The 22824-nt window shown below is 39.5% G+C and overlaps 1 long non-coding RNA gene across 1 annotated transcript; it reads right to left on the bottom strand.

Moving 5' to 3' along the window:
* Positions 1-6046: 6046 nt before the first annotated feature.
* LOC114040856 lies at positions 6047-18979 on the bottom strand. The gene is made up of 3 exons (XR_003568849.1): positions 18683-18979; positions 18189-18519; positions 6047-6181 (listed from the first exon to the last, which is right to left on the bottom strand). It is a non-coding gene; the product is annotated as an uncharacterized LOC114040856 (long non-coding RNA).
* Between the last annotated feature and the right edge of the window lie 3845 nt (positions 18980-22824).

The raw sequence follows: 22824 nt of genomic DNA, 5'->3' as shown, positions 1-22824 counted from the left end.
TCCTGATTTTCTCCATCATGCTGAATGTTGGCTTGTTTTCCCTCTATTGTTGCTTACCTCTCGATTGACTGATCAGTAAACTCTGATCTATTCAGGTTATTTCTGAATTGACTGCTGACCAGCAAAGAACTGTAAGATATTTACAAAGCCCTCAATGTCTTTAGTTTTCTCTTACTGCATATACAGTATTTTATCCTATAACATTCCATCTTTCCTTCACCAAATATTAGGAAAACTCCTATGACTGAAAGTTAGTTACATAATCCCATTTTAGAGCTACAACCAGTGCTTCTAGGAAGCTAGACCTGGTGCCACAATTCTATCATGACCTGAACCTCATGGGGTTTTTAAAACTCTACCTCTCATAATATTTCAATCCCACTGACTAAGTCACCAGGCAAATGGTATGTGTTTATTTTTTAAAGTAAATAAGGGTGGAAGAAGGTACAGTGACTCCTAGCAAGCAAGGGTCTGACTTGAGAGGCCAGGCTCTTACAACTATAGAACATTCATTAATTAATCAATCAACAGACATTTAGTAAGCACCTATTATGTGCCAGGCACATTATGCTAAGTGCTAGGGATACAAAAAAAAAAAGAAGAAGAAAAAGATAGTCCCTGCACTCAAGGAGTTTATAATCTAATCATCAAGTTCAACTCCCTAATTTTATAGAGAAGAAACTTAACTCATTCTTTTGCTTTCTAGGAATGACTAAATCACAGAATTTTATGGTAAGAAAGGATAATCTATATTATCAATTATATGAGGGCCAATTGCAAGAACTAAAGTTCCTAGGTTAATCTACCTTTCTATATAACAGGCTATGGAAGTCATCCTGAATAAACAGAAATACCTTTGTTTACATATCATATGCTTAGTTCTCAATACCCTATAAGGTATGTGCTACAGATGTGAACATACCCATTTCACAATTGAGGAAGCTAGGATTCAGAGAGTATTAGTGACTTCCCCACAGCCACACAAATAAGAAAATATTAAATCAGGTCTATCTTGACTCCAATTTTGGCAGTTTTTCCAGTATGCCACACAACCTCTCAAAATATTGTTGATGTTGTGTGTGTTATCATGGGTCTTATAGTTTAACTTCACCCAAGAATGTGCTGATAAATGTTTAACAATCAGCTTTCCATGAAAAGTGCTCATGACACTTTTAATTGTAATCCAACATTTTCTCCATCACTTTCATAAATCTAGATAATCAACAAAACAATTAATCAAGCCCTATTTTATAGTATTTGCTGACTTTTGAGGTATAAATGTTCACACTAAAAAATTAACTATCAGCTCATGAGCCAGTTTAAGATAGCTCTAAAACATCCCTGACCAATGCCCTCAATTTGCCAATAATATGACTAAGACCCAGAGAGGTAAAGAGCCAGTTAGTAGTAGCAACAAGATTAGGATCTAGAATTCAAAATCATGGACATGGAAGGGACCTTAAAATCATTATATCATTGAATCACAGAGCTAGGAAGGCCTACAGGATAATTCAGTCCAATCCCCACTTGAAGCATTAATCATCTCTTCATTTCCAACAAATGATCATCTAGCTTCTACTTGATTACCTCCAGTGAAGAGGAAGCGAATTTTTCACAGAAGCAATCCATTTTACTTTTGAACAACTCCAATTGCTAATCATTTCCTTATTCAATGGAGCTAAAATAGTTATCACAATTATTTCTCTCACTAGTGCCAGTTCCCTCCTTGAGATCAAGCAGAAGAAATTTAAACCTTTATCTTCATAATAGCATTTCAAATATTTGAAGACAGGGATGATGTATTCAATAAGGTAGAAACTAGACTTATGCATAGGAGCGTAAGAGGGAATAGGACTTCACTTATTATAACCACTACAAATAATCTAATCTCTATTCCTCCCACCCCATTTTAGAGGTGGGATCATTATACAAGTTGACCAACTTGATAAATCCCAACATCAATTTGTTGATATTATAGATCAAGAGCCTTTGTTTAGAGGCACCTCCCATAGTTTGTGAGAGTGTGACACTTTGGTTCCCTGCTGAAAGGTCACAGAATCCCCCATAGGTTTCCAGTGACTACGTGGGATCTCTAAATTGATGGACTGGTTGAGACTTAGAAGGATAGCTTCTAAGGAGGAGCTTCATGGTCTGACTATCTCGGATTTCCTTTTCGCCTTCCTAACTTCCCTATTACTGTCCAAGGTACTACTGTCCTCCCAGTCACCCAGGCTCAAAACCTAGGTAATTCTTGACATCTCACTCTTTCTCACCTTCCATATCCAATCAGTTGAAAATATCTGTTGTTTCTACCTTCATAACATCTCTTTGTATGCCCCCTTCTTTCCTCTAACATTATCACCAGTCACCCCAGTGCAGGTCTCATTACCTCACACTTGGACTATTGTAATAGCCTTTTGTTCAGTCTTCCTACTTAAGTCTCTTCCCACTCCAATCCATCCTCTATTCAGTTGTCAAATTGATGTTCTCAAAGTGGCTCACCATTTCCCTCTCTTTCATTCCCATGAAATAAACTCCAGTGGCCCTCTCTCTTACCTCCAAGAATAAATATAAAATCCTCTTTGGCTTTTAATAACTGACCTGGTCCCTTCCTATGTTTCCAGTCACTACTCTACAATAAAGTGACACTGTCCTAGTGTTCTTCCTATAAAACATTCTATCTTCTGACTCCGGCACTTTCACTAATGGCTCCCTATGGCTGGAATGCTCTCCCTCTGCAGCCCTGGCTTCCTTTAAGTCTCAGCTAAAGTCCTACCTTCTTCAAGAAGTCTTTCCTAGTCCTTCTAAATCTTAATCCCTTCCTTCTGAGACTTGTTTGTATATGGTTGTTTGCATGTTGTCTCTCCCATTAGACTGTGAGCTTCTTAAGTAAGCTCCTTGTCTTCCTTTGTATTCCCATGGCTTAGGACAGTTCCTTGTATATAGTAGGTCCTTAATAAATGCTAGTTGACTGATTGACTTCTTTCCCCTATTTGAAGCTATGTAGAATAGAAGTTCTGGTCCTGAGCAGAGAGGGACCCATGCTTGAGCCCAGTCTTCATTCTCAAGAACTAGAAATGGAGAGACAGAAGGACTTGGAGACAGAGGGACTTGACAATTGCATGTGTTTGCATATGGCCTAAAAGAAAAGATCCTGCAGGTAGAAGTTCTCAGACCAAGAGCTGACAACAACTGGGACATTAATAGATTTCCTAAAGAATCAAATGGCAGAAGCAGACACATTCATGCACACTTTTATCAAGATTAGTTCTTGGACAATGGTCATCAACTCCAAACTCTTGGGTAGAGTAGAGAGATATTACATTCCCTAGACAATGTGATCTCAAAATCTAACCTTCTAGCCAGAGAAGGAAGACATCCTGACTAGTGCCAATGTTCATGGATAACCTCAAATTCAAGAGTTCCCAAATTGAAGAGTGTAAGAATAGGCATTTTGGATGTGTGTGTGAGGGGTGTTCATGGACTTCCTAATCCATCATTCCCCTTGAAGAAAGAAAAGGATCACCCAGTGTACCCAAAATGAGTACCCCTATAGAAAGCAATATGGTAACCCAATATGGAAAGCGAATCCAATGAGTTATTTGAAGAATCTGATGGGAAGGGTGTTACTTGTTCAGCAGCCCCAAAGTGTGTTAGACTCCTGGAGAATCTAAACAATGGGGGTATGACTATGACTGTGTAGGATGCTCTAAGAGTCATATGGAACCAACAAAACGTTAAGGGACTGCCCCCAAATACAACTTCAAGTTCAGTTCCATTTTTAAGGAGAGTCAATGACCTAGTTGAGGGTATTATGTGTTTTTCTATCTTTTTATGGGTTCCTATGTGTACTTTGTACCTGAAACATTTTTGCAGGGGTGAAATAAAGACTATCCTACCTATCTGCTTTGCTACTGTTAGTGCTTGTATTGAAATGAGAACCTTGTCACCCATATTTGGGGAACTATATATAAGCTAAATATAAATTATATTTTGGATATTTCCTAGATTCACTCTAGATGGGGGCAATGAGCCAAATGGAGAAAATGATTCTCATGGGTCAATCCCAGAAGAATTGATTCATGTGAGTCCAGAGGCTTAGGGAGCTTTGGGTTATTGTTTGTATTATTTGAGAAAACTGAGATCCAGAAGAGTAAAGTGATTTGTCCAAGGTCTCTTGACTCCCACATCTTATCTTCTATCCATTTCTAATGCCCTATCTCTTTTCATATTTACCCTGTCACTCACATTCTACTGTAGTATTATTCAGACTGTACAGTATATTTACTAGAAGAAAATAGAAACCAAATTGGCTCATTACATAATTTTATTCCATTAGATGAAAGGTCTCTGTAATTTATTCTCCCTTATTACTTTCTCCTAGCTTGTTGGCTTCTAAATTCTATGTCTATTTCTAACTAAACTGCCTACTCTGAAAAACCTTAACTGGAAAAAGGAAGAAATAATTCATTTTTGACCAGATCTGAGTCTTAGATAAAGGAAAAGATCCTCAAATACAAAATTATATTTAAGGATTTTCCTAACATAAAGTAAGACTAAACAAATGGAAATAGATAACACAATGAAATTCTCTGTTCATGTTTGCTTAGGATGACCAGTTATAGTGCTAATTTCACATGTCCCAAGGTCTAGCCACCTCTTTCATCCTAATGGTCACCATTTGGGGTAAGAAATGCCCCTTGTCGGGGGCAACTGGGTACTATTGACATGGGCGGCAGAAGGTAATGAGATTTAGCAGAGAAAATACTAACTAGGCAATTCACTTCTCTGGATCTCAAATCCCTCATCTGAAAAAAAAATAATAATACACATTCTTCCACTTCCATGGTGTTATTACAGAGAATGGTTATGATAATAAAATGAAGTTAAAAGAGCTAAAAAGTAAGAGAACTCAGGTTCAAATTTCAACTTTGCCACTTACTACCTGTATGAGCTTGGGCCTCAGTTTCCTTTGGAGAGTCTGATGGGAAGGTGTTGCTTGTTCAGCAGCCCCAAAGTGTGTTTGACTCCTGGGGAATCTAAACCATGGGGGTAACTTTATGACTATGGGAGGGACTATTTAGAATGCTCTAAGAGTGATAAGAAACCACCAAAATGTTAAAGGATCACCCCAAAGGCAACCTCAAGTTCAGCCTCCCATAAAACTATGCTGCGATAATTTTACTTGAAGGAACTCTAAAAAAATATACTACCTTTTATTTCCCCATAAAGGGAAAAACAAAGAGATGGCACCAACAATGACTTTAGGGGCCCTTCAGGGAGCAAAATGTATTTGTCACTTCTCCAACTTGACTGTAAATTTCTCGAGGGCAAGGTGAAGGTCTCGTAATCTTGTTATGTGCCTTGCAGATGGGAGGCACTTGATTAATATTTGTCCCTACATATTAATTGATGAGTTGACAGCCACTGCTAACACCAATTAGGGAACAATGAGAATAGCTTCAAGTTGCTCCTACCTTTTCTTCCCATTATCTCCCCAGTATCCAAGAGGGCACAAGCTTTCTCATCAAGCCTTAATGGTGTAGAAATTTCCCTGACTCTAGAAATTTAAGAGGCATGTTCTAATTTATTGCATGTAGAGCTATAAAACCATGTTTTACTACTGAAACTAATTGTATCTGACACTTTCATCACATTAACACACATTAGGCATCATGACCTTTGGATGATCAAGGAAGTTTTAATTTAATAACTTAGAGACCATGGGAGGTCTCAGCAGGCTCAAAGGGGAGGGAAAGAAAGTATAAAAATGATCCATTTTTACCCTAGGGTATGTTTATTTCCTAAATGTGCCAGGTTGACGCATCTCTCCGTAATACCCACTAGCCATAGACTACAAGTCTTACCATGCTTGGGTTGTAGGATGAAAAGGAAGTATTTACTTTCACTTTAAAAGGTACCATTATCCCCTAGGCAACTAGCATACAAAGAAAAGCCAAGGCACAGTCCTTTCTTATACCAGTTTTGAAAATGCTAAATTTTATTTCTACAAATTGGATTGTAAGAAGTCCTGTGCATTCACATGTGAGGAGTATGGCTTAGTGAAGAGTAACAAATCTCGCATCAGAGCACCTTGGTTTGAATCCCAGCTCTTCGGGGATTTACAAGGTCACTCATATGACCTTGAATAAATGTCTTCTCTTGGTCTTGGTTTCTGCATCTGTAAAGTGAATTGATTGGACTAGGTGATCTCAGTTGCTCCTTCTAGCCCCCCAAGTATGACCTTGGGGGTCAATCCAATTCTCTTCTGTAAGCATTTGTTAAATGTCTGCTATGTGCAAAGGAATTCTGGCATAGGCACTAGGGATGTAAAAACAAGATGAGCCCTGCCCTCAAAAAGGTTATATTCTATTTGAACAATATGACAGAGAAGCAAATACAATTGTCCCAAAAGTAACCCCAAGTTTAGTTCCATTCTGAGGCAATTTGGTGGGCTATTTGAAGGCCTACAATGTATGTGTATTAAACCCCACAGAAAATTGAAAAGGTGCAAAATGAAGATGTATATCTATATATCTATATCCATACATACATACATACATTTAGGGAAGGAGTGCTGATCCCTGGGGGAATCAGAGAAAGCCTCTTGTAAAATGTGGTGGTTAAGGTGAGGCTCGAAGAGAGCTAGGACTGTTAAGAGTGGAGGTGAGAAGGGTGAGTACTCTAGGTATGGAGACAGGAGATGAAATATGTGCAGGGAGCAACAAATAGGCCCCTTTGTCTGAAACACAGAATATACAATGAAAGACAATGTATAAGAAGTTGTCCAGATTAAAATTGTGAGAGACTTTAAATGTCAAATAGAAAAATTTCTATTTTGTTCTAGAGATAGTAGAGAGGGAGTGTGATATAGTGGAGACAGAATTAGCCTTGGAACAAAGAAGACCTGAGTTCAAGTCTTGCCTTTGATGCATATGTGATATATGACCCTGGGTTAGTCAATTAATCTCTCAGAGCTGGAGGCAATTTTCTAAAACAATGAGTTGCATCAATGAAATTGAAGGCCCAGGTGGTATCCTCTATTCGAGGGAGTAGGGAATCAGTGAATCAGTGAAGCTTCTTAAATAGGTCAGCACTAAGACCAGAATCGTGTTTCGAGAATATCATTTTGGCAGCTATAAGGAGGATAAAGTTGACAAGAGAGAGGCTAGATGTAGGGAGAGTGATTAGCTGATTTAATAAATCTTTCCCCCACTTCCCCTTCCAATAATGAGCTGCTGACTCTAACTGGGTTCTCTTACAAGTATTTAAGACTTCTAATCTTTTCTCAGCTTTGATGCCAGTGACAGTCTCTATAAGAACACTCAAGAACTTTAACCAAACCCAGAGAAATAGAGGAAGCAAAAGTGATATTGACCAAATTATGCAATATTTCAGGTGAGCAGTTATGAGGGCCTGAACTAGGGTGGTTGCAGGATAAATGAAGAGGAGGGGTGGGTATGAGAGGTGTGGAAGTGCTGGGCCATCTCCAGTTGTCCTGATCCATATCTGGCCACTGGACCCAGATGGCTCTGGAGGAGAAAGTGAGGCTGGTTACTTTGCACAGTCCTCCCTCACTTAAATCCAATTCATTTGCAAGTCATGGCATCATCTTCCTGATGTGATGGTCTTCTTCAAGAAGGAAGGACAAACCATGTACAAACAAAATTATGTGTGGAAGTAGAATCAATAGGAATTGACAAGTGATTAGATATTGGGGGGTAGGGGGAGGGAAAAGAGTCAAGGATGGTCCTAAGTTGTGAACTAGAAGGACTGAAGGTATGACAACAGTAATAGGAAAGTTGGTGAGAGAATTGGGTTTAAAGGAGGAAATGATGAGGTTGATTTTGGACATGGTCAATTTGAAATGGTAACCAGAAATCTAGGAGGAGATGTCTAGCATGCAGTCAGAGATGTGGGTGTAAAGCTCATGAGAGACACGAGACTGGATATATAGAGTTGGCACTCATCTACAATGAGGTGATAACTGCATCCTTGGTAGCTGATGAGGGCATTGTGGGAGTGTCAAGAGAAGATCTAACAATGGGGTATTATAGGTAGGATGTTGAAAATTGAGATGAGTCGTTTTTCAGTAGCAGACCTGTTCACTGTCAGCATCCTTATATAGCTGCTTATACTTTGTGGATAGTTTGGTGATATGTGAGTAACAGGGAGGTCTTCAAAAATTTTGTTTTCTAACTACTCCTATACCTATCATCCCCTTTTGCCATTCTGGTACCATATGCTGCCATTGCAAAGAAGACCAGGGAAGAATTTTCTAATCATATTTTTCAAATGTTCATCTCCAGTGGCAATGCTGGGCTTCTCCCCAGCAGTCTTGGCAGAATAAGAGTACAGAGCTCAGCTGATTCCATCCATCCCTCCTCCAGCTCCCCTTTCAGTAATGAACTGTTGGTTCTGAGTTCTCTTACAAGTATTTGAGACTCCTCAGCTTCCTTGACTCTGACTTCAGTGACAGTCTCTACAAGAACACTCAAGAACTTTATCCACAGCCCAGACAAATAAAGAAAGCAAAAGAGAAATTGACCTGTCTACCTTTGCTTTCCCAGTTATACCAATAAAATCTACATTGGCACATCAATAAAATAAATTAGGCTGACTGTTAAAATCTTTTCAGTTTGCGTGATCTAAGGGCAGGATTAGATTGTTCTAAACCTGTTGCATGGTAATTAAGCCTGAGTCAATACGCTGTTAAAGTTAGCTGGTATTTGCAAGGCACTTCCTATATACCCATCATGCTTTTGAGAAAGCATAGGCCAATAACTGTGCCATAATAATTATTTGCATTTATATAGAACTTTGAGGTTCACAAAGCACTTTATTCATAACAGCCCATGTAAGTGGGGAGAACAATATAATATTCAATAATATCCATTTTACATTTGAAGGAACTAAGGCTCAGAGTGGTACGGAGATTTACCTAAGGCTAAATTAGCTAATATGAAGCAAAACCAAACCTGGATCTCATGTCTTCTGGCTTCAAATCCAGTTCTTTTCTCATTATGCCACATTGCTTCTCAAAAACTCATTAGGGCCAGTAAACTAGGCCACAGACCACCTTTTGAGCCTAACCCATCTGCATATATTCATCTCAGAAGATCAATAGGGAAACTGAGTTTTTCCTATTTTCTGTCAAGAGTTCATGACCACTCTACCATTAAAAAATGTTAACATACTTGCCCAAAGGGACCATTGTATCTCAGAGGAATCATGTGCCTATGTTGTTTTATAACTATCAAAGTACTCTATTTTATTTGATTTTCACAAATGCCCTCTGGGCACAGGTAAGCTTGCCACATTTTAGTACTCCTATTATGCAGATAAAGAAACTGGGGTTATCTATTGATTCCCAGATCTTTTTTCCTCCTTCCTCACTTAGTCTTTCTCTCCACCTCAACTCCTGTCCTCATACTAAGAGACACCAAAATATGTATTAATGTTCTTTCAAATGCTCTTAACTTCTCCATTTTTCAATTTACTCAATCCCTTTGTCTTCTACTCTGCCTCAGCTACATACTAAGATGGCCATACTTTTGATATCACCCCCAAAATGTTCTACTTCCAGGTTTATAAACTCTGAAATTCCTTTGTCTAATCACAATCTTTAATCATTCCATATTTTCTAATAGCTTTTGACTTCTAACTTTAATCTCCATCTTCACTAGGACCTTCAATCTCCCCACGCCTCAATACTTTCCCAGGCATTCATTGACTTCTTAGTGAACCTGTTCAATTCTGTACTATCCTCTACTCATGAACACCTTGACCCCTTCTCAAACCAGTGATTGAACTCCAATCTTGAATTACTCATTATTCACCTCCTTCACTCCTATTCACATATGCTAACCATGCTGATTGGGTCCACCATGTATTTGTTATCTAATCTCAACTAGAGCCCTTATTAGCAGCAAGGCAATCCTTCAACTCCTTCCAATGATTCTGCCTCCCACTCATCATGGCAGGAGGTCCAAACCACATTTGTGTTCAAACCTCTCATAACATTCTTCTCCTTTCACCCTCTGAACTTGCCTCATATTTTGCTGAAAAAAAAAAAATGGAGGGCATTCACTGAGAAATCTTTTTTTCCTTTTCTAATGTCCCACCCCTCTGACATTATCGCCCACCATCTCTTCCTTCTCAAGTTTTAGAAATCTGTTTTGTGCTACAGGAAAATGGAAGGGGAAGGGGATAAGAGAAGGGGAATGATAGAAGGGAGGGCAGATTGGGGGAAGGGGTATTCAGAATGCATGCCATTTTGAGGTGGGGGAGGGGAGAGATGGGGAGAAAATTTGGAACTCAAAATCTTGTGGAAGTTCATGTTGAAAACTAAAAATAAATAAATTAATCAAGATTCAGATGAAAAAGAGACTCTTCTCTTTGCCAAGTCCAACCCATCTATATGTACCCTTGATTCCATCCTCTTCCATCTTTCCAGTAGCTTGCCTCTACTGTCATCTTCACTATCTCTCTAATCTTCAATCTCGTCCTGTCTTTTGGCCCCTTACCTAATACCTACAAACACTACTTACAAATGTTCATGTCTCCTCCATCCTTTAAAAAAAACCCTCTCATCTGATCCTAATATTCCTACTAACTATCATCCTGTATTTCCCTTTTGTACTAAATTCCTTGGAGGGGCAACCAAAGTTACTTTCTCTTTTCTTAAACCACTAAGTCTGGCTTCCAACTATTGTTCAACTGAAATGAATCTTTCCAAAGCTATCAGTGATCTAATAACTGCCAAATCTAATTACCCTTTTTCTATTCTCTTCACACAACTCACTTCCACACACTCTATGGTCCAGTGATACCAGCCTAGTTACTTCCTGCTTGCAAATGACCTAATTCTCCATCTCTTATCCCTGTGCTTTTGCACTGGATTCTCACTGAGCCTGCAAAGCCCTCTCTCCTTGCCTCTGTCTCTTGACATTCCTGGCTTCTTTCAAGATTCTACTGAAATGTTATCTTCTGAAGAAGGCCTTTCTGATCCACTCAGTCATCTGAAGCTTCCCCTTTAAGGTTCCATCTACTCTGTATCTATCTATCATGTATGTACCTCTTATTTATGCATTTTCTCCCTCATTAGTATGCAAGCTCCTTGAGGTCAGAGATTGTTACCTGTGGTTTTCCTTGTATCTTCATTGCTTAGAACAGTGCTTAGGGCATAGTAAGAGCTTAATAAATGCTTGTTGAGTGGTTGATTGATTAAATTGCCCAAGGTCACCTGGCTAGAGATTGAATCTTCTGGTTTCTCAGCCAATGCTCCATTTATTAAACACTGCTCTGCCTCTCAAATAGAATGGAATAAAATGGTTACTTCCTTATGGAATGGACATCACAAACAAATGGATATCAATGAGACCAAATGATCTGAACCAAAAAGAAAAGGAGGAAAAAAAAAGACTGACTGAAAGCAAGGCTTCTCTTTATACTCTGCTAATTTTCACCTCTCAAGTTTCCATTAATGCTGGCCATGTCCACTTTCTTTTTTCCTGTTAGCATGAAACTTCAGATTCTTTTGGACTATCAGTCTGGGATTTGCTTTGCTTCAAACCTGGATCCACAGTAATTAGTGAAGGAAAAAAAAAACAAAACTCATCATAACCATGAAGAAGGGCTTTGGCTTAAGTACAGCAAGCCTGAGGATTTGCCTGTTTTGAAGAAACTGACCTATATACCTGGTTGGGTTCCATCTCCACTTTATTAAAGTTATGTCATGCTTGCCCATGGTAAACAATTTTGTCTGTAGGCTAGGATGACATTACTCAGCTTTACAGAAACATTCATGGACAATTTATGCTGTGTTGACACTGGGATTTAGTGTAACCCTCTTAGATGAGCTACATAATTCACACAGGGAAAAAGAAGACATATGTGCCTAATCCTAGGGGTAATCATTCTGAACTGACAGCTTCCTTTACACCCCTGGGAACCTTAAGCCAAAGTGGGACATCCAGGTAGCCAAAGCAACATTCATGGAAGGGCAATCTCTGAAAAGAAAGCTAGTTAAATCCCCCTGGTGCCAACTCACAAAACAATCATAAAGTTTCCTGGCCCTTGGCACTCTTTTCTACCCTCACTCCCCCTTCAATAATTCAAAAAAGACTTGTGATTTTATTGATTCCAGGTGAGTTTTGTCTCTTCTTTCTAATGGACCACAAAGTTTTGTGTGTTACTATTCCACAAAAATTCAATTCCTGTTGACTAGTCTTTTGATGAGCTCCTCAAAACTTAATCTTATCCTTAGGTGGCAGATACCTTAATCCATCACTGGATCTGTTCACAAAAGAGGTCATTTCATCCCAGATTTTCAGAGTTTGAAAATTGTATGTGCTTCCTTTCCCTAGAGTTCAAATGGTATTTCCTATGAATAAATAATAACATTAACACCAACAATAATAATGACTATAATAATGCCATCATCATCTTCATCATTAGCCTAAGGAAAGAGGGAGAACCACGAACAATAAAGCCTTGAATTTTCCTAGTGGATTTTGGTCTTGGTTGTGAGGGGAAGACATTCTCCATAATGTGAATGGTTGGCTATAGGATAGCTTAATGGTAATCTCCTCACTGAAGGTAATAGATCTTTATGACCATGTATGACATGACTCTTGGAAACTTTTCTTATGGGCCTAAACTTCAGAGATTATGCAACCCCAAAGTCTGACACCCTACTAAGGCTCAATCTTATCTCATTACCCCAACCCTCTATTCTATTCCCTATTGGGTAGCTAGGTAGTATAGTGGATAGAGTGCTGAGCCTAGAGTTAGGAAGACCTGAGGTCAAAGCTGGCCTCAGACACTTTTAATTTGTGTAACCACAGGCAAATCACTTACCTTCTATTTGCCTCAGTTTCCTCATCTGTAAAATGGGTGTAATAATAGTGCCTACCTCATGGGGTTGTGAGGATCAAATGCAATAATAATTCTAAAGCACTTAGCACAGTGCCTAACACATAGTAAGTGCTATATAAATGTTAACTATTATTATTACTATAATCATCATTAGCATAAGACAGTCTGACTTTGTATTAGACTCTGGTTATATTCTCACAGGAACAGCACCTTCTTAAATAAAAATGCTTACTGTAAGCTGAATAAAGAAGGGGGAATAGCACTTCTATCTCAGATGTGATAGTTTATTTTCATACCATAACCTAGAGCCCTAATCTTCAATCATTTAGCACTTATTTGCTATACACTTACTATGAGCTGGTATCATTCTGTGATGGCAGAAGACAGCTAGGTGGCACATTAGGTGAAAAACTGGGCCTGGGGTCAGAAAAACCTGAGTTTGACTCCAGCCCCAGACACTTACCAGGCATGTGACCCTGGGAAAATCTCTTAGCCTCCACCTGTCTCAGTTTCCTCATCTATAAAATGGTAATAATAATAATAGCAGTTTTTGTGAGGATTCAATGAGATATTATTTATAAAGTGCTTTGCAAACCTTAAAGTACTATGTAAATGCTAGCTATTATTATTAATAGCTAATATTTGTAAGGTTCTTTAAGATTTTCAAAGGACCTGATCATTCATTATTTCTCTGGAACCTGTGAAGTAGGCATTGCTTGTGTGTTTACCCTCGATTTATATAGTTTAAAATGATTTATCCAGGTTCACATAATTAGAAAGCATCAGGGATAGAATCTTCTCTGACTCCAAACATAGTATTCCTTTTGCCACACTATACTGCTCCAGGGTATTAGACTTACTAATCTAGGTGTGATCTTAGGAAAGTCATAATAAAACCTCTATTTCCATACCTCTAAAGTAGGGAAAATACAGGGGGTCCCAAAAGTCTTGGTGCAGTTCTAAGGCATTACAACTCAAAACAGCACTAAGATTTTTGGGACACCCAGTAATACATCACCTGCCCTATTGGTCAACTGTAAAAAGTTACATAAAAAGGAACTATTGTTATTATCATATACTAGATTTTGAGGTCAGTATATGTAGCCTGGGCCAATAGAAAGGAAGCTAAATTTGGAGCAAAAGGACCTGGGTTCAAATACCAGGTTTTCAAACTAAGACTTGTATGAACTTGGGTAACCGACATGACCTCTTTGAGTTTCAGTTTCTTCATCTGCAAAATGAGACGGTTAGACTAAATGACCTCTGAGATTCATTCAAGGTCTACAACTACAATCGTCCAGAGAGATCTACAGACTAGCTCTTATACTGAAAGGATTTATGGTATATGTCAAATAATGTCCCGACAATGATATCCTAAAGCAGTCTATGATAGTGTGCACCAATGCTTTAAAAAGATTTTCCTGATGGTATTGAGTATAAATAGATCATAAACATAGTGAAGTTTATTAAGCAGCACAAAATCTGAAAGGGACCTTAGAGGTCATCTAGTACAACTTTTTACATAGTGCACGAAGCCTTTCTGTAACACCTCAGACAACTAGTCAACTAATCTCTGCTTGAACAGTTCCCATGATGAGGGTGATTGCTAATTTCCAAGGCTTTTCCATTCTATTGCTAGACAGCTCTAATTAGAGAATCCTTCCTTATGTGGTTTCAAAACATGCCTCTCTCTGACTTTCACTCATTGCTTTCAATTGTCCCCTTGAGAGAGAAACAGAATAAACTTAAATCCTCTAAACTGGGTAACAGTTTAGACAGTTGCTAAATTTTAATAGCACATTGGATCCTCTGCTGATTCTAAGTTTTGATAAGGAGAGTGGGGAGAGAGCATGAGGCCACTGAGTGGCTTAAAGAGAGATCCCTGGATGGGATGGGATGGGGGGCACACCCAAAGGGGAGAAGAGAAGCATTGAAGAAAAACCCAAAGACAAACCTTGCCTACTTCCCAATTTTGCATGCTTGAATTCAGACTTGGGGAAACCAAGAAGCACTGGGATTATCCTTCTTCCTGGAGGAATGATTTGCATCATTCATGATGGGCAAATGTGTTACATTAGAGCTGAAGTCCAAATCAGTGTGGTTGGCTCCCTATAAAAAGGTTATAGTTTCAGAACCTGATACATCTCAGTAGCTCTGTATGGTACATAATTTTAAGATATTAAATTTGGCAAATTGGTGACATGGGTAGTGGATAGAACCAGAGACAGGAAGGGCTTTATTCCATCCCTGATTCTGATATCTCTGATGCATGACCCTGGGCTAAGTGTAACATCTTCGTACCCTTAGCAAGTCTCCAAGGCTAGAAGTTGAAGATCTGCATTGGCAAGGGGACTTTCCTCATAGGTAGCTCCCAACACTAGTGAAATACTAGGTCTGCTACAAATATAAGCATTCGGCTAGGAGTGCAGATAGTAAGAGAGGTCATTTCAATACCCCCTCCTTTAACCTTCCCAATGACTTGCTAGACATCAGAGCATTAGGATGAACCTTGGAAAAGTGAGGCTTTCACATGGGATGCTGTGCCTCCTCTCCACTCCTTCAACATTAACACAGGTCTCAATCCCACTTAAGTTCTAAGGAAAGTGTTAACTTTCAAAGCTGCTTCATGCCTTTTCTGCTCAGAGCCTAGTTAGGCAGAGTGTTTGTAGGCGAGGTGGGTATTTTTAGCATTAGAGAAGTGCTCTGCTTTTCATTATGGGGAACTCACAGGCCTACTCCACCACAGGCAGAAGAGAGAAATCTAATAGCAAAATGTCCTAAAAGCCAGACTTCTGCTTACTAGCCATGCAGGGATCTCTTAACCAAAGCCAAGTAAATAAAAAGAAAGGATTTAAAACCCAGCAGGAGGAGACCAATCTTTGGCACTTTTCCCATTGCTGGTCTAGAAAAAAAAGCCAACTTCCCTAGACACTGACTTTCCCAGATGACCTTGTGAGTTGAGGAGAATTTCAAAAACATTGTGAAAGGAGGTCAGGACCTCTCCATATCATTTCATCATCAATACGTTAATACTTAATGTGTTGAAATTACTCTGCTCCAATATCGGGGGATGAGAAAATCTGGATATTTGTGAATGAAATGAAAAAAAAAACATTTACTAAGTACTTGCTGTGTTCCAGGTACTATCTGTTAGAAATACAAATATAAGCAAGACAGTCCCTGAACTCAAGGTTCTTCTATCCTGGTGGAGGTAGAAGTAAATGAAGGTCCTCACTTGCTTGTCAGTCACATGATTCTGGGTCCAGGTGGCCCAAGGTTACAGAATAGCATGGTTACACTCACACACCTCAAAGAGGGTGGGGAGTGGGAGGAAGGAAAAAGTGATTCTAGGAGTATGTGATGCTAGACTTTCCCATACTTCAGCTAATGAGTTGATTAGGGTTCATAGATTTGGAGATGAAGGCAACCTTTAAAGTCATCTAGCCCAACAAGCTTTGTTTTACATATGAGAAAATGGAGGCCTGGAGAGTTTAAGCACTTTGCTCATGCCCACACAGCAAGTAAATGTCAACTATCAAAGTTCAGATTAGTCCTTCCCTGACTCCAGATCCAGAGCTCTCTCAACTCTGCCATATTGTCCAAATGTGAGATGTTTAGGGGGAAAGTCTACCTAGTTCCAAGACTTATGTATGGTGTCTTGAGACCTGAAGAAATAGATTCCCAAAGCCTAAGGTTAATGGTCCCAAGCCAGCTCAACATGGGAATGGAACAGGAACTATGAGAATTTCAAGGCTGAGGCTGTAGAAGATAATTGACCAGAGGTCCTAGAGTTAAGGTTGAGGACTAGGATTAATCTATAAGATCCTCTGTTACTGTCTCCTCCCCTCCCCTCAAGTTAGCTAAGAGGTTGGTATACTCTCAGCAGTGGTTTACAGAACCACATTAAACAAAGAAAAGTATTGGCAGCTAGAAAGAGGCACCTGTGAGAGAAATAGGCCCACTGGTGGGGAAAGGGGAAGCAAAAACAAAATCTGAGCTTCCAGGATGCAGGATGCTCATTGTATCCATGACACCATACCTCATTTTGAGTAGCTGCCAACTTTCAAAGTGACACTACCCTGCTCAAAAATCTGGTAATCTTTCTCTTCTGCTTACAAGATAAAATCTAAGTATCTAAAATGACATGAAAGGTTCTTTCCCATAGGATGGACCTCAGCCATCATATTACACCTTGTAAATTCTTTCTCCCACAACCAGCCTCCCCTAACAACAGGCAGACTCACTAATCTTCTCCCTATTCCTCCTCCTCACTCCCCCATTACCACATCCTAGGCATGTCTACATCTGTACTTTGATTCATGCTGTTTCCTAGACTGTATTCCTCTTTCTCTCAAAATAATGCCCAGCCTTCCAAGCCAAACTGAAGTCCCATTTCCTCTATGAAGCCTATACTCACTAGCCCTCCTGAATCTCACCTCCTTCTCTGATCTCCTGTTGCATTTATTTTCACATATTGGATAGGCTGTTCCATATGCCTAAAGTGTACTCACGCCTCATTACTGCTTAGAATCTCTATTTCCTCTCAAAGCTTAGCTTAAAGGCCATCTATTATATGAAGACTTTTCTTATTTCCCCTCCTCCCAAGTTCTAATTCCCCACCCCCTATTAAGTTGTATATACTTATATTTTTATATGTTTGTCTCCTCCCTAGAGAATGTAAACTCCTTGAAGGAAGACACTGCATATAGGGTCATTGGGTTATCATCATCTAGCAAAGTGCCCAGCAATGTGCAGGAGCTTAATAAAATTGATACATATCATATACTGTCTTATATTGCTATCTGTTTTGTGAGTATTGGTTGCTTCCCTATGGAGAAGGCAAATAATGCCTCCAAGGAAAAGATCTAATTGTCACATCTTGAAGAAAACTGGGCCAAGTATAGGGCTGGGACATAGTATAAATAGGGCATAGTAGGAACTGTAGGATCACAGGTTGAGGACAGAACAAACCAACAGAATCCAAAGTTTTTGTGACTTTGGGTAAGTTACTTCCACAAGAGAAGGGAGGCTGGATTGATGATTCTTGGAATCTATGGATTTGCTGAATCCTAATAACCATTTGCTGGGCTATTTGTACAGTCTCACCCAAAGTGTGTGTGTGTGTGTGTGTGTGTGTGTGTGTGCGTGTGTGTGTGTGTGTGTGTGAGAGAGAGAGAGAGAGACAGAGAGACAGAGAGACAGAGAGAGACAGAGACAGAGACAGAGAGAGACAGAGAAACAGAGAGAGGCAGAGAGACAGAGACAGCCAGAGACTGGGGGAGGCTAGGTATGTGAAGGGTATTACTTACTTGCTGGTCAGCCACATGACTCTGGGCTTAGGTGGTCCAGGATTACAGAGAGGGATGGTTGCACTTACATACCTCAGAGGAAGTGGGAGTGGGAAGGAAGGACACAATGACTCCGGAATTACTTGAAAATGTCAAACACTAGATATGAATGATAGACAATTCAGGAATTCAAGTTCTTGTGGGCAGAAATATTTCCAGGAAGCCCGACTTGTAGAACATTCCAACCATAATCATGCATAGCAGAAGGGCTCCTGAATCACTGCTTAGCTTCCCGCACAAAGCTTGGGCTGCCTTCACTTGGCAATTCATAGGGCATCCTCTGGGACTTCCCCTAGTAAGACAAAGAGGGTAAATTAAATAATTATTCAATTAAGCCTGATTGCTAAATGCATCACCGTTGTTCTCTTGCCACTTTAATTTACTGGGCTCTAGCTATTCATTTGGTCACATGCTGGAAAGATTTTATAGTTGTTCATTTATCACCTTGGACTTACCATTCAACAACATGATAGAATTAAGGTTGTATGGTTCAAATTGCAGCATTGCTCAATTCTTTTTCCAGATTGAGAAGTTGTAGTGTTCAGGGTGAGCAGGAAGGAGCAGTCAACGTGCTTGGGAGTAAGCAAATTTTGCTTGGGAAGCAGACGACTTGGAATGAGAGGCAATGTGGCACAGCAGAAAGAGTCCTGGATTTGAAGGCAGAAGATTTGGGTTTGGATCCCTGTTTCTGCCGATTAATAAATGCACGATTATACGCAAGTTCAGCTTAACTCCTTTGGGACTCAGTTTCTTCATCTCTTAAAATAAAAAAAAAACAAGGGGGGTGAATTGGATAACTTCAGGTCACTTAAAGGGTCAAATGCAATGATCCCACGAATGAAGCTAAAGTTAAGGCTATGGTTAGTAGTAGAAAAAAAGTGATAATAACTGGCTAGCTTCTTAATAATGATAATGATGATGACAATGACATATTTATATATGTCACTTTTAAAGTTTTCAAAGGTCTTTACATACTTAAACACATCACCTATTTGATTCTCATGACCCTGTTAATTAGATGCTATTGTCATTGCTTTTTTAAAGTTGAGGAAACTAATTTATTCAGAGTCAAACAGTTACTAATTTTCCAAAGGCAGAATTTGAACCCAGGTCTTCTTGGCTCTTTGCAATATGTTAAACAAAAAACTTTCTCACCCTGCAAGATGCAGCTTTTCTCATCCTGGAACATGTTTCTGCTCCTGTAGCCTCCTTCACTAAATGTTAAACTCCTCCCCAAACCTGCCTTTTTAAAAATTAGCGCCCAAATGACGCTCCCTCCCTCCCTTCTCTTCCTCCTACGCTCCTGTTTCTTCAGACTTCTCTGTCATGTTCACACGAGGTTACCTTCCCTCCTTCCACCTATTTTCAATCCCTTCTATGTATTGTCTTCCCTCGTTGGAATGCAAACCCTTTGAAGGCAAGGTCTTTCTCTTTTTGCTTCTATTTATATCCCCAGGACTTAGCATTGTGCCTGGCATACAGTATTTGCTTAATAAATGTTTCTTGACTTGACTTGAAAAAAAAATTACATCCCTGATGGCTAAACCAGTCAGACACTCTCAGAGGAAGCCAGGGCTTTTTATCATTCTTAACTGCCCCCTTACCAAAGAAACTTCTTTCCCTGGGATTTATATGCACATGATCAATCAAATTAAATATTTAAATGGAATCCAATTTGATGCACTTTGTTTGATTGGAAGCATAAACAGCTTAAAATGTACTGCTAGATGGAATCTGAGCTTTAAAAAAATAAAGATGGGAGCAAGAGAAGAAGACAGGATTTTTATTTTAACATTTGATACAATAAAAACAGTTGCAAAGATTACTGGTTGGTTAACCGGCACCTGCATATGTAAGTCCTAGGCTGCAACACCTCCATCTTTTGCCAGAGCTCATCAGCATGCATCTCTTTATTGCCTTGTAAATTCAGTGACTAGAAAATGGATCAGCAGATTTTAGTTCAGTGCAAATGGAGTAATTGAGTTTATGCTTTGACGGGTTTTGCTTTGTTCTACTATATGAGACTAATGGAAGCAAACAGTAGAGATGAAAGCGGCATTTGGCAGTTGATGCTTGGAGATGCAGGAAGGAGGTACCTGTCCCTTTAACAGAAAGATTTCCAAGCCTCTCACAGTACTATCTCTTTCAGTCCCTGGGTATTTTTGTTTTTCCCATATGAAATCAAGAGGAGGAGAAGAAGGATAGGTGGTTGAGATAGAGGCTCAGGTTTTATCTTTTGCTGCGAATAGAAAAGTGGCTTCAATCAATTCCACAGCATTTATTGGGTGCTTACTGTGTGTCCAGCATTGCAGGATGTTTGATTCATGCATTCATTCAACAAACATGTATTAAGCTCCTACTGTATACAAAGAACTAGCTTAGGTGGGAGGGGAAATATACAAACTTTAGTTAAGATGTGACCCAGCTTCCCTGTGGAGCTTACAATCTAGTGGAGGGCTAAACCTAGTGACTGTAAAGCAGAAAATGTCATAATAGATGTATAAGAGAGGCATAAAAAAAAATGCTATTAGCAACAACCTGGTGCAGTGAATAGATGACCAGCCTTAGAGTTAGGGAGACCTGGTTTCAAGTCCAATTTTTGCTATGTTCAAGTAATACACACATGGGCAATGAACAAACTCTTAGTATTTACGTAACTGTCTAAGACTGTAAGTTGTACACAGATTGCTGATTGGTAAAGAGAATTTTCTCACTGGGAGTTCCTCATACCAATGAAATCATATATCTAGACTCAATCCCCACCCACCCTGAAATAACAAGCAAGGTCTGAGGAGGAAAGTCATTATTGACTGAGAACATACTAGGAAAAATATTTCTTTCAAAAATTTTCTTATTAATACCTTTGTATCTTCATTTGTAAACATATTCCTCTTCCCTTCCCACCCAATGAGACATTCCTTGTATTAAAAGATTTTTAGAGGAATAAAGTAATCAATCAAAATCAACCAATATATTAACCCTGACTATATTTACATGTGTAATCAAGCAATAAACATTTATTAAGGTCCTACTATGTTCCAGGCACTGTGCTAAGTGCTGGGAATATAAAAAGAGGCAAAGGACAGTCTTTACTCTCAAGGAGCTTACAATCTAATGGGGAAGACTACAACAAACAGATACAAAGCAAGCTATATACAGGATAAATAGAAAATAATTAGCAGAGGGAAAGCACTGGAATTAAGAGGGATTGGGGAAGGCTTCCTGTAAGAAGATAGGATTTTAGATTGCACTTAAGAGAAGCTGGGGAAGTTGAACAGAGGAGGAAGAATGTCCCAGGCATGAGGAAACATAGAGAAAATGTTTAGTCAGGGAGTGGAGTGTTTTGTTCCCAGAAAAGCCACTAGGCCAGTGTCACTAGATCAAAAAGTACATGTTGGGGGAGTATGGTGTAAGAAGACTGGAAAAGTAGGAGAAGGGCTAGGTTATTAAGGGCTTTGAATGCCAAACAGGGCATTTTGTATTTGCTACTGCAGGCAATAGGGAGCCACTGGAGTTTATTGAATAGGAAGGTGACATGATCAGATCTGAACTTTAGGAAAATCAGTTTTCCTAAATGGCTGAATGGGGAATAGTTTGGAGTGGAGAGAGACTTGAGGCAGGCAGACTCAGCACCAGGCTATTGCAATAATCAATATGTGAGGTGTTGAGGGCTTGCATCAGAGTGGTTGCAGTGTCAGAGGAGAGAAGGGGGTATATATGAGAGACAGAGAGAGAGAGAGAGAGAGAGAGAATGAATCCTGGATGACCCTTGGATTGTTAGTCTGACAAACTGGGAAGATCGTGTTAACCTCTATAGTATAATAGTATAGTATAATAGGGAAGGGTGAGGGGGGAGGAGTTTGGGGAAAAGATGATGCATTGTATTGGACTTATTCAGTTTAAGATGTCTCCTGGACATCCTATTCCAGATGTCTGAAAGGCAGTTAGAGATGTGAGATTGGAGGTCAGCAAAGATATTGGTGCAGAATAGGTAGATTTGAGAATCATCAGCATGGAGATGGTAATTAAATCCATGGGAGCTGATAAGATCACCAAGTGAAATAATATAGAGGGAGAAGAGAAGAGAACCCAGCACAGAACTGCTGAGGGATACCTATGGTTAGAGGGTGTGGTCTGGAGGAGGACCTAGTGAAGGAGACCAGGAAGTCATGTCAGATAGAGTGGAGGAGAACTAGGAGAAAGTAGTGTCATGAAAACTTAAAGAGAAAGGAGTGTTAAGGAAGAGAGGGTGATTAATAGTGTCAATGCTCCTTGACCTCCATGCAACGGAGCACATGGATTGAGAAAAGGTTGTTAGTAACTTTGGAGGAGTGGTTTTGGTGGAATGATAAGGTCAGAAGCCAGATTGTAAAGGATTAAGAAGAGAGTGAGAGGAGAGAAAGTAGAGGCACCTATTGTAGATGGCCTTTTTGAGGCATTTGGCTACAAAGGGCAAAAAGGATCAAGTGAGGGTTTTTTAAGGGACAGATAGAAATGTTTGTAGGCAGTGGGGAAGGAATCAATAGAAAGGGAGAGAGAGAAAATAAGTGAAATTGTGGGGATTAAGGAAACAGTAATCTATTGGAGTAGATGAGAT

Source organism: Vombatus ursinus, unplaced genomic scaffold, assembly GCF_900497805.2.
Source record: "Vombatus ursinus unplaced genomic scaffold, bare-nosed wombat genome assembly UNPS02000749.1, whole genome shotgun sequence".
Classification (NCBI taxonomy): Eukaryota; Metazoa; Chordata; class Mammalia; order Diprotodontia; family Vombatidae; genus Vombatus; species Vombatus ursinus.
The sequence above is the reverse complement of the archived record's forward strand: the minus strand, read 5'-3'. Positions and strand labels throughout refer to the sequence as shown.